General features: G+C 43.9%; 2 long non-coding RNA genes across 2 annotated transcripts; one reads left to right on the plus strand and one right to left on the minus strand.

Moving 5' to 3' along the window:
* The first annotated feature begins 1853 nt into the window (after positions 1-1853).
* On the plus strand, positions 1854-6232 carry LOC140407799 (uncharacterized). The gene is made up of 3 exons (XR_011939808.1): positions 1854-1957; positions 2074-2158; positions 6095-6232. It is a non-coding gene; the product is annotated as an uncharacterized lncRNA (long non-coding RNA).
* LOC140407800 (uncharacterized) lies at positions 2045-6236 on the minus strand. The gene is made up of 2 exons (XR_011939809.1): positions 6083-6236; positions 2045-2226 (listed from the first exon to the last, which is right to left on the minus strand). It is a non-coding gene; the product is annotated as an uncharacterized lncRNA (long non-coding RNA).
* Positions 6237-13311: the final 7075 nt, after the last annotated feature.

Here is a 13311-nt window from a genome sequence, read left to right on the forward strand (position 1 = left end):
GGCCACACTTGGAGTATAGTGTTCAATTCTGGTCGCCACACTACCAGAAGGATGTGGAGGCTTTAGAGAGGGTGCAGAAGAGATTTACCAGAATGTTGCCTGGTATGGAGGGCATTAGCTATGAGGAGCGGTTGAATAAACTCGGTTTGTTCTCACTGGAACGAAGGAGGTTGAGGGGAGACCTGATAGAGGTCTACAAAATTATGAGGGGCATAGACAGAGTGGATAGTCAGAGGCTTTTCCCCAGGGTAGAGGGGTCAATTACTAGGGGGCATAAGTTTAAGGTGAGAGGGGCAAGGTTTAGAGTAGATGTACGAGGCAAGTTTTTTACGCAGAGGGTAGTGGGTGCCTGGAACTCGCTACCGGAGGAGGTGGTGGAAGCAGGGACGATAGTGACATTTAAGGGGCATCTTGACAAATACATGAATAGGATGGGAATAGAGGGATACGGAACCAGGAAGTGTAGAAGATTGTAGTCTAGTCGGGCAGCATGGTCGGCACGGGCTTGGAGGGCCGAAGGGCCTGTTCCTGTGCTGTACATTTCTTTGTTCTTTGTTATGTGTGAGTGTCTGGGGTGCAAGCTGGGGGATCTGTTGTGTGGGTTCCCCCCGCTGCGGCCGGGTGTGCTTGGGCAGGGCGTGGAGTGGGGTGGGGGGGATTGAAGGGAAGCAATGGGGGGAGCTGGAGGGTCCTGAAGTGGAAGAAATCGGAGTTTGTCAGTCTCACACCTTCTCCGAATTCCTTACAGATATTAAATGGTATGGACGATATTTTGGACCCCGCGGCACTTGCCCTAGTGATGCTGCTGGCAGGCTGGACGGCCAAGCACCGCAGAAGGCAGTGGCAACAGCAGCGCTGACAGAAGCTCAAGGAGGCAGCCGATGTGCACGACCCCGCCACCCGAGGTGCCGGCCACCCATTAAGCCAGGGTGAGACCCAGAGGGGGAGGCCGGCGATGGCCCAGGGTATATAAGCGTCGCTGCTCTTTTGAGCAAATGACGGACAGCGCGTACCACAGGCAGCTGCGCCTCAATAAGCAGAATGTGCAGCACAGACTTGGCACCACGAGAAGGAGGACGACATCTGCTCCCGGTGGCCGCCAAGGTCACCGCTGCTCTGAACTTTTATGCCTCAGGATCATTCCAGGGCTCAAGCGGGGACTTTTGTAGCATGTCACAAGCTACAGGTCATGGATGCCCTGTTTGCCCAGGCAGAAAACTATGCAAACTTTGACATGAACCAAGCCCAACAAGATGCCCAGGCAGCAGGATTCTCCGCCATCACTGGGATGCCCCAGCTCCAGGGGCTGATAGATTGCACACATGTCGATTTGCACTCATCGGGCCATCACTTTGGCATTGCCAGCCTAGCTCCCCAGATAGTACGCCTTCCAGCCCGACAGTGCCATCTGGGCATCCTGGCAGTGCCATGCTGGCAATGCCAAGGTGCCTGGGTGGCACCAGCATAGATTCCAACCACTCGGTGGCCTCCGACCACCAAGATCATCCCCCCTCAAGTGCCATTCCGCCTTGTCCCGTTTTTGGGGCCCAGTGCTAAATGACGCCAGGCTGGGTCTCCTCTAGATGCCGGTTAGATCTGGCGTCAGCAGAGTTAAATGAGCTTTTGAGCTCACTTAACTCTGCAAGTCTGGGTCTCGTCCACTGTGGGCAGGTGACAGATGGCAGGGCACAGGTGGCAGGGCACAATGCAGCAACCATTAAAAAACAAAGCAGAATGATAAATGATTGTGAAATCAGTAGAGTATAAATCAGAAGAGTTATGTTAAGACGAGAGGTTGCTTTAGCCAGATCACATCTGGTGACCAGGTTTGGTTACCAAGATACAAGGGAAACATTCAAACCTTAGAAGCAGTTCAAATTAAAGTTCCAACTTCAGAACCTTGAGTTATGGGATATCAAATTAGGGAACTTGTGGAGCACATATATATGTATTTAAGGTAACTCAGCAGCATGAAAATGACATTTCTGAAGCATTACTTCAGGATAATTCAAGAATGCAGGACAAAAATGGTACTGATTCAAAATTATGGTCAGAATTTCTTTATGCAAACAGTGATCACGACTTAGAAGACTTCAAGGAGGAGAATTTGAACAACAATTTTCGACTCAATCAAGAGGCAGTTGCATGTCATGCTGGGGTAAGGGTTTCTTTCCTCTTGGATGGATGATCAAATGTGACAAAATAGCTTTCCTCATGTGTGTTCATCTTGTGGGAGAGATACAGATATGCATTACTGTGCATTTTGACAAAAGATGATTTATTAATTCTAGACATATAGTCTATATAGTCTGCTGAATAACCTGGTTACTTAATTCATTTATTCATACCTTGCTGCTAATTGTCACATGACAATGTCATATTAAATATATGTGCTGCTTTCTATTTTTAAATTTAAATGTCAAGAAGTAAAGATTTGTAGGAACCGGAGATAAAAGTCCACAAAACATAAACACTTGAGTAAACTACCTCACATTTCAAAGATCAAGAAACATATTCACCCAAGGCAACACATTTAGATAGTGACACAGTGAATGCCATATTTATTTGGCATTGGCAGTGCTTCAGACTTGGAGCAGCTGTCTGCATTCCAGGAAGGCTCCAGAGAGCATTCCAGAGAGCATTCTATGACACTTCAGTGGGAAGCAATGCAGTACTGATAATTACCATTTTCATTGTACTCTGAAATGTCAGTAGAGATTAACAATAATCAAAGATAAGTAAAGGTCATAAACCATAGTGTGATAATTTTCCAACAATGTTATTTACATCAGGTCCAACATTGCGAATGAAGAAACATATCTTCCTCCAGCGTTAAGTTAAAAAAGGAAAGTGAAGGAAAACAAAACAAATGAAACAGTTAGAATGAAGGAATGGGGTTGCATTTTATTTCCAGGGTGACAAAAAGACCATCAGGCCCATGTTATATCACATCCTTTGGCTGTTGCCATGAATGTGCACTAACAAAAGATTTTTGAAAAGAGAGCAATTACTTCACCACAGCTCCGTTTAAAAAAAAACGTTCTGACCCTTTTTGAGCAATTAGGTAGTCCCAGGGGATCGCATATCTAAACATTATTGTAACTATTGGCAGCTCCTCACAGACCTCCTGGTTCGATTGGAACAGCAGTTGGATGCACTTAGAAGCATGCAGGTGACGGAAAGGGTCAGGGATAGGAGTTACAGAAACGTGGTCACACCCAAGGTGCAGGGTGACCGCTAGAAAGGGCAGTCAGTGCAGGAATCTCCTGTGGCTGTCCCCCTCTCTAACAGGTATACTGTTTTGGATACTGTTGGGGGGGATAGCCCATCAGGGGAAAACAACAGCAGCGTGAACAGTGGCACCACAACTGGCTCTGTTGCTCAGCAGGGGAGGGCAAAGTGCAGGAGAGCGATAGTTGTATGAGACTCTATAATAAGGAGCACAGATAGGCACTTCTGTGGACGGGAAAGAAACTCCAGGATGGTATGTTGCTTCCCTGATGCCAGGGTCAAGGATGTCTCTGAACAAACACAGGACATCCTGAAGGGGGAGGATGAACAGCCAGAGGTCATAGTACACATAGGTACTAACGACATAGCGGGGAAGAGTGATGAGGTCCTGCAGAAGGAGTTCAGGGAGTTAAGTGATAAGCTAAAAAGCAGAACCTCAAGGGATGCAATCTCAGGATTACTCCCTGTGTCACATGCCAGTGAGCTTAGAAATAGGAGGATAGTGCAGCTAAATACGTGGCTAAACTGGTGGTGTAGGAGGGAGGTTTTCAGATTTCTGGACCACTGGGGTCACTTCCGGGGCAGGTGGGATCAGTACAAAAAGGACGGGTTGTATCTAAACTGGAGGGGCACCAATATCCTGGCTGGGAGGTTTGCTAGAGTCACTCAGGAGGATTTAAACTAGTATGGCAGGGGGGTGGGAACCAGAGAGTGGAAAGTATAATAACTGAAGGGGAAATAGAGAACAAAAATAAGAGAACAACATGACCCTGTCTGCACAAACGCAGTGGTTTGAAGTGTATTTAGTTCAACACCAGAAGTATAGCGGGTAAGGCAGATGAACTTAGAGCACTTATTAGTACTTGGAATTACGATGTGGCTATCACAGAAGCACGGTTAAAGGAAAGGCAGGATTGGCAGCTGAACGTTGGAGGATATAGATGCTTCCAGGGAGATAGAGGGGGATGTGAAAGGGTTGATGTGAAAGGGTTGAGGGAGTAACATTACTGGTTAAGGAGAATATTATAGCCGTACTGCATGAGGATACCTTGGAGGGCTCATACAATGAGACAATCTGGGTAGAGCTCAGGAAGGGGGCAATCACAATGTTGGGCGTTTATTACAGGTCCCCCAACTGCCAACGAGAGATAGAGGAACAGATAGGTAGAGAGATTTTGGACAGGTGCAAAAGTTCAGGATTGTTGTGGTTGGGGATGTAAATTTCCCCTATATTGACTGGGACTCACTTAGTGCTAGGTAGTTAGATGGGGCAGAGTTTGTAAGGTGTATCTAGGAAGTCTTCTTGATGCAATATATAGATAGTCCAACTAGATAAGGGGCAATACTGGAACTGTATTGGGGAATGAGCCTGGACAGGTTGTTGAGGTTTCAGTCGGGGAACATTTTGGGAGTAGTGACCATAATTCTGTAAGTTTTAGGGTACCTTTGGACAGGGATGAGGGTAACCCTCGCGTTAAGGTGCTAAACTGGAGAAAGGCAAATTACAATAACATTAGACAGGAATTGAAGAATTGTGATTGGGTGTGGCTGTTGGATAGGAAATCAACATCGGACATGTGGGAGCCTTTCAAGCACCAGTTGATTAAGATTCAGGAAAGTCACGTTCATGAGAGAACAAAGGATAAGTATGGGAAGTTTAGGGAGCCTTGGATAACGAGGGATATTGTGAACCACATCAAAAAGAAAAAGGAGACTTTTGTACGGTCTAGAAGGGTGGGGACAGTCAAAGCCCTTGAGAAGGATAAAGAAAGTAGGAAAGTACTGAAGTGGGAAATTAGGAGGGCTAGGAGGGGTCATGAAAAGTCCTTGCAAGTAGGATTAAGGTGAATCCAAAAGCTTTTTATTCATATGTAAAAAGTAAAAGGGTGGCCAGGGAAAGGATTGGACCACTTAAGGACAGTGGGGGAATCTATGTGTTGAGCCAGAGGAAATGGGTGAGGTACTAAATGAGTACTTTGGATCAGTGTTCACCAAAGAAAGGGACACTGTGGAAGATGATTCTTGGGTAGGGTGTGTGGATCATGTTAACATCGAAAAGGAGGTATTGGGTCATTTAAAAGATATTAAGGTAGATAAGTCTCCTGGGCTGGATGGGATTTACCTCAGAATACCGAGGAAAGCAAGGGAGGAAATTGCTGGGGCCTTGACTGGCATCTTTGTATCCTCATTGGCTACAGGTGAGATGCAAGAGGACTGGAGAATAGTTAATGTGGTACCGCTGTTTAAGAAAGGTAGCAGGGATAATCCTGGAAACTATAGGCTGGTGAGCCTCATGTCGGTTGAAGATAAATTATTGGAGAGAATTCTCAAGGACAGGATTTATACCCATTTGGAAACAAATGGACTCATAAGCAATAGGTAGCATGGTTTTGTGAAGGGGAGGTCGTGCCTCACTAAATTGATCAAGTTTTTTGAGGAGGTGACAAAGATGATTGATGAGGGGAGGATGGTGGATGGTGTTTTCATGGACTTCAGTAAAGCTTTTGACAAGGTGCCTCATGGCAGACTGGTACAAAAGGTGAAGTCACACAGGATCAGAGGTGAGGTGGCAAGATGAATACAGAACTGGCTCGGTCACAGAAGGCAAAGGGTAGCAGTCGAATTTGATTTGATTTATTGTCACATATATTGTCACATGTACAGTGAAAAGTATTGTTTCTTGCAAAGGGTGTTTTCCTGAATGGAAGGTTGTGACTAGTGCTGTTCCACAAGGATCTGTGCTTGGGCCTCTGTTATTTGTTGTGTATATAAACGTTTTGGAGTTTATTCCTGTGCTGTATTGTTCTTTGTTCTTATTATTCTCAAGAATAATTTATATTTGTGCTAACACCTTTTGTTTTAGAAATCCAACCAACGTCTTCCTGAAGACCGGAAGGAGTTAGTCTCTGTCCTCTGCAATTGTTCATATTCGAGGAAAAATAAAAACTTCAAATCTCACTCCCTGCTTCCTCAACTTGTATAGGTGGCTCCTCGTTCTATCTGACACAGCACCTTCTCTTTACCTTCAAAACATTGTAAGATTAACCATGGAAGATTATAATTATAGTAAAATAGGTCACGTTTAGAATTTCAAACTTCTAAAAATAAATTAACCTAGAGTCCAAGAGAGATCCAGACGTCTCACTGTAAAAAAAAGCAAGTATTGCAAAATCTTGTACAAACTCTGCAAAATAGACCCTCTATTAATCATGATATCCAAAAATTTGAAAGAAAGAAGGTAGAATCAGATGTAAAGGTATTACAGTTAAATAAAGGTAACTACAGGGGCATGAGGGAGGAACTGACGAAAATCGACAGGGAGCAGACCCTAGTGGGAAAGACAGTAGAACAGCAATGGCAGGAGTTTCTGGGAGTAATTGAGGACACAGTACAGAGGTTCATCCCAAAAAAAAGAAAGGTTATCAGAGAGGGGATTAGGCAGCCATGGCTGACAAAGGAAGTTAGGGAATGCATCAAAGCAAAAGAGAAAGCCTATAATGTGGCAAAGAGTAGTGGGAAGTCAGAAGATTGGGAAGGCTACAAAAACAAACAGAGGATAACAAAGAGAGAGATAAGGAAAGAGAGGATCAAATTTGAAGGTAGGCTAGCCAGTAACATTAGGAATGATAGTAAAAGTTTCTTTAAATACATTAAAAACAAACGGGAGGCAAAAGTTGACATTGGGCCGCTCCAAAATGACACTGGTAATTTTGTGATGGGAGACATGGAAATAGCCGAGGAACTGAATAAATACTTTGCGTCAGTCTTCACAGTAGAAGACATGAGTAATATCCCAACAATTCAGGAGAGTCAGGGGGCAGAGTTGAATATGGTAGCCATCACAAAGGAGAAAGTGCTAGAGAAACTAAGAGGTCTAAAAATTGACAAATCTCCGGGCCCAGATGGGCTACATCCTAGAGTTCTAAAGAAGATAGCTGAAGAAATAGTGGAGGCGTTGGTGATGATGTTTCAACAGTCACTGGAGTCAGGGAAAGTACCAGAGGATTGGGAAATCGCTGTTGTAACCCCACTGTTCAAGAAGGGAACAAGGAAAAAGATGGAAAATTATAGGCCAATTAGCCTGACCTCGGTTGTTGGCAAGATTCTAGAATCCATTGTTAAGGATGAGATTTCTAAATTCTTGGAAGTGCAGGGTCGGATTAGGACAAGTCAGCATGGATTTAGTAAGGGGAGGTCGTGCCTGACAAACCTATTAAGAGTTCTTTGAAGAGATAACAAATAGGTTAGACCAAGGAGAGCCAATGGATGTTATCTATCTTGACTTCCAAAAGGCCTTTGATAAGGTGCCTCACGGGAGACTGCTGAGTAAAGTAAGGGCCCATGGTATTCGAGGCAAGGTACTAACATGGATTGACGATTGGCTGTCAGGCAGAAGGTTGGATAAAAGGTTCTTTTTCGGAATGGCAACCGGTGACGAGTGGTGTCCCGCAGGGTTCAGTGTTGGGACCACAGCTGTTCTCTTTATATATTAACGATCTAGATAACGGGACTGAGGGCATTCTAGCTAAGTTTGCCGATGATACGAAGATAGGTGGAGCGGCAGGTAGTATGGAGGAGGTGGGGAGGCTTCAGAAAGATTGAGACAGTTTAGGAGAGTGGTCCAAGAAATGGCTGATGAAATTCAACGTGGGCAAGTGTGAGGTCTTGCACTTTGGAAAAAAGAATAGAGGCGTGGACTATTTTCTAAACGGTGACAAAATTCATAATGCAGAAGTGCAAAGGGACTTGGGAGTCCTAGTCCAGGATTCTCTAAAGGTAAACTTGCAGGTTGAGTCCGTAATTAAGAAAGCAAATGCAATGTTGTCATTCATCTCAAGAGGCTTGGAATATAAAAGCAGGGATGTGCTTCTGAAGCTTTATAAAGCATTAGTTAGGCCCCATTTAGAATACTGTGAGCAATTTTGGGCCCCACACCTCAGGAAGGATATACTGGCACTGGAGCGGGTCCAACGGAGATTCACACGGATGATCCCAGGAATGGTAGGCCTAACATACAATGAACGTCTGAGTATCCTGGGATTATATTCATTGGAGTTTAGGAGGTTGAGGGGAGATCTAATAGAAACTTACAAGATAATGAATGGCTTAGATAGGGTGGATGTAGGGAAGTCGTTTCCATTAGCAGGGGAGACTAGGACCCGGGGGCACAGCCTTAGAATAAAAGGGAGTCACTTTAGAACAGAGATGAGGAGAAATTTCTTCAGCCAGAGAGTGGTGTGTATGTGGAATTCATTGCCACAGAGGGCGGTGGAGGCCGGGACGTTGAGTGCCTTTAAGACAGAAGTTGATAAATTCTTGATTTCTCGAGGAATTAAGGGCTATGGAGAGAGAGCGGGTAAATGGAGTTGAAATCAGCCATGATTGAATGGTGGAGTGGACTCGATGGGCCGAATGGCCTTACTTCCACTCCTATGTCATATGGTCTTAAAATCTATCATATCCATTAAAACATATATATATGCCATTTAGGTAGCCTCAGCGAACCTAGGGAGAAAATCATGAAAAAGCCATAATCCACTTGTCCATGCATCAACATCTCTATCTATTGGCTGATATTTGCTGGAGCTTCATCATCAAATAGCACTAATTAAATTTCTTAATAAACATATTTTTTTAAAGAAATGTGATGTGAAAAAAATAGCACTAAATAGATATAAATATGATTTTTTTTAAAAAATAAGGCCAGAGCAAAGCAATAAGTCAGGCTCATTATGAATCTCATGCCCAATGGCAAATGTATTTCCAATATGGAAGCCCTTGTTCTCTAGGAACTGGAAGATGTTATGTGCAATGTAATCTGGCAAAGCAGGCACAAGACGTGAGCAGCTGTTTTACTGATGAAATATGCACTCGGAACACTGGACACCACTTTACACTTCAACTGAAAATAGCATGAAAAGACCAATGAGCCAAAGGTTTCAAACCTTGAAGCAAATTTAAGAAATAAAATTAACAGTAGCAACGTTTTCAAACAACAGTTAAATAGTACTTTAAATGATTCACAATGGAACAGATTTTACAGGGGTTGGTGAGGAGGCGTTGATGACGAATGCCAGAGTTTATATTCATTACCCCTTCTGAAATCGACTGCACCTATAAGTTGGTGGAGGTTCAAGGATCAGCACAGAAATCCTGAAGCTCCCCCGCCCCGCCTAATCACCACTGGCTTTTAACTTGCCTGCTCCATTATTGTTTGAAACCCCTCATGAAATTTGATGAATAGCAGAACCGCTAATGAACAAATAACTGAATTGTGGTGTGCTGTTAAATAATTAATTAGCAGAATTTCTTAAGAAAATTAATTTTCTTAATAATGTATTTTCAATAAATTTTAGTTTCTACCTTCACCCCATGTATGTGTCGCAATCTTTAATTTTGAGCATGTGAAAAAAACAATTAAAATCATTTTATTTTAGTGATTTTAATTTCCTGTTATGGGAGACGGCAGGAGGCAGGGATTTCTGAGGAAAATGCTTTAATGTGATCGGTTGAGGTGACGTCACACCACCTCCATATTGTAAAATCCCAGAAAAGGGCATTGCTGTCAGTTACAGTACCACTGCATAGCGATTACAGGGGAAATTCTCATCGGAGAAATTGTTTCATCTCTCAGTGAGGCTTACTTCAACGTCAGTGATGAGCACAATGCTTCGCTGCAAAATCATGCCCAAATGTCTCTCCTAACACAATAAAAAATCAAATTACTTCTAGAAGTTCTCTGAATATTTGGCAGCATGGTGGGCAGGAGGAGAGAAATCCTCTATCTACAAAGGGCCAGAAGATTCTCTGGACAGAGACTGAGAATGAGGGCACAATGAGTAGCACAAGTGGATAGCACTGTGGTTTCACAGTACCAGGGTGCCAGGTTCGATTCCCCGCTGGGTCACTGTCTGTGTGGAGTCTGCACGTTCTCCCAGTGTCTGCGTGGGTTTCCTCCGGGTGTTCCGGTTTCCTCCCACAGTCCAAAGACATGCAGGTTAGGTGGATTGGCCATGATAAATTGCCCTTAGTGACCAAAAAGGTTAGGAGGGGTTATTGGGTTACGGGGATAGGGTGGAAGTGAGTGCTTAAGTGGGTCGGTGCAGACTCGATGGGCATAATGGCCTCCTTCTGCACTGGATGTTCTATGTACTTCCACAATTTGGGTCATTCAACCTTGCAGAAAAGACTTTGGCCAGAAGTGAAGTTTGAACAGTGGGACCATTTTTGGGTCACACACCAGATTTTGTAATGGGTTGGCTTTGCCACACTCTTTCCTCGAGACATGGCATTCGTGGCCCACCTCCAAACTTCCCAACCAATTTTGACACGTATATTTTGTCAAAGTTTTTCCAATTAAAGGCATCACAGCATGGGTTACAAGGGTTCATGAGCATTTGGATTTTGCAGCAACTAAAGAAGGGAAAGGACACTTGAGAAGGTCAGGTCTCTCAATCTTACTTGGAGGTCTTGCTGGAGGATCTGAGGGGGCAGCAGTGAGGTGAGCATTCCGAAAGATGGGAAAAGGGAAAGCCTCTCTGGCCAAGCGGATGTGGATAGAAGTGTCCAAGGAAGTCAGGAGCGTCATCCCTCCAGTCTGGCGATAATACACCAAAAGGATTAATTATCTCAGGACATGCCAGGTGAGTGGTACAACACTATGTTCCACACTCTTCGCAGCATTCGCCTGCACAGTACTCACGAGGTCAACATATCGTACAGCTCTACTATTCTTCTCATGAGACACCTCACATCTTCATCTGAACAACCACCATTCATCCTCAATCTATTGACTGAGCCGCCTCACGCAATCCTCCAGTGTTCTTCCTTTTGCTCCACACAAGCCATTATGAGTACCTGAATCTGTTTTAACTCCTTCAGGAGAACACAACTGTGCAAGAGGTAGAAACCCATGGTTTGGTGGACCTCTAGTGATGGGCACCTTGCCAACCACTAGTATTCCCACTTGTTCTATTTTGAAGAAGGTTGCAGATGTCAGCAATGACCTACCATGGAAGGCACTGATCCTCAGCTTTGCCTAGAGATTTAATCATCTGCCTAGAACATAGAACATTACAGTGCAGTACAGGCCCTTCGGCCCTCAATGTTGCGCCGACCAGTGAAACCACTCTAAAGCCCATCTACACTATTCCCTTATCGTCCATATGTCTATCCAATGACCATTTGAATGCCCTTCGTGTTGGCGAGTCCACTACTGTTGCAGGCAGGGCATTCCACGCCCTTACTACTCTGAGTAAAGAACCTACCTCTGACATCTGTCTTATATCTATCTCCCCGCAACTTAAAGCTATGTCCCCTCGTGCTAGACATCACCATCCGAGGAAGAAGGCTCTCACTGTCCACCCTATCCAATCCTCTGATCATCTTGTATGCCTCAATTAAGTCACCTCTTAACCTTCTTCTAACGAAAACAGCCTCAAGTCCCTCAGCCTTTCCTCATAAGATCTTCCCTCCATACCAGGCAACATTCTGGTAAATCTCCTCTGCACCCTTTCCAATGCTTCCACATCCTCCCTATAATGCGGCGACCAGAATTGCACGTAATACTCCAAATGCGGCCGTACCAGTTTTGTACAGCTGCAACATGACAGCATGGCTCCGAAACTCAATCCCCCTACCAATAAAAGCTAACACACCGTACGCCATCTTAACAACTCTCTCAACCTGGGTGGTAACTTTCAGGGATCTATGTACATGGACACCGAGATCTCTCTGCTCATCCACGCTGCCAAGAATCTTACCAAGAATCTGTTGGAGATCATATGTTGCGGATCTTTTCACCTCCTTCAGCTGAACCTTGGGCTCTATCCAACAACCCCATGGAGTGACATGTGGCTGAAGAGAAGACTGCTGCTGGTGATGCTCCAATTTACTGAACCGCTCATCACAGGCCAACTGTCCCATCACAGGAAGAACCTATTTAGTCAATTCTGGCTGTACCAGCTCCAAACAAAGTATATCCTTCGTTAGATATGGAGAATATGGAGAGACAAATTGTACACTGTACTCCAGGTGTGGTCTCACCAAAGCCCTATAAAATTGTAGCAAGACTTCCTTGTTCTTGTACTCCAATCAATTTGCAATAAAGGCCTATATGCCATTTGTCTTTCTAATTGCTTGCTGTACCTGAATGCAATGAAATGAAAATTGCTTATTGTCACAAGTAGGCTTCAAATTAAGTTAACTGTGAAAAGCCTCTAAATGCAGTTTGTTTTCCACATACAAGTCTCTTTGAGGGTAAATATTTTGAATTTTCACTCTTTTAAAAAAAAATCTGTTATTTTATTATTCCTGCCAAAGTGAATAACCTCACACGTGCCCACATTATACTCCATCTGCTGTCTTGTTGCCTCCTCATTTAACCTCTCCATTCTCTTTGTAACCTTATTTTCCTACCTAGCTTTGTATAGCCTGCATATTTGGATTTTTTTTTGGTTCTCTGCACAAGTCATTAATATAACTTGTAAATAGCTGAAGGCCCAGCACTAATCCTTGCAGCACTCCAGCAGCTTCAGCTGCCAACTTGAAAATGCCCCATCCATCCCTACTCTCTGCTTCTTTTCCATTAACCAATTCATGCTAATAAATTATTCCCAACTCCATGAACTTCCATACTGACCTTCTGTGTGGTAACTTATTGACTGCATATTTGAAATCCAAGTATGTTGCACCAAGTGAGAGCCCTTTATCTATAAAGTATCTTGAAGTAGAAAAATGCCCAAAAGGGCTTCACAGGAGAAAAATAGACAAAAATTAACATCAAGTTAAAGTGAGTGGACAAGTGACCGAAAGTCGAGTCAAGAAAGTTAACTTTAAGGAGGAGTTATGGAGAGACAGAGGGGTTTGAGAATGGACAGTAAAAGGCAGGGATATCAATGGTAGGAAGAGAGTAGTAGGAGATGCATAAAAGTTGAGTTGAAAGAACACAAAATTCCTGGAGAGTTTTAAGGTTGGAGGGGGTAACAGAGATAAGGTACGTTAAGGTCATGGAGTGATTTCAGCACAAGAATTATAATTTTAGAACATGAGAAATAGAAGTTGTAGACCATACAACCTCTC

This window comes from Scyliorhinus torazame, chromosome 2 (genome assembly GCF_047496885.1).
Source record: "Scyliorhinus torazame isolate Kashiwa2021f chromosome 2, sScyTor2.1, whole genome shotgun sequence".
NCBI lineage: Eukaryota > Metazoa > Chordata > Chondrichthyes > Carcharhiniformes > Scyliorhinidae > Scyliorhinus > Scyliorhinus torazame.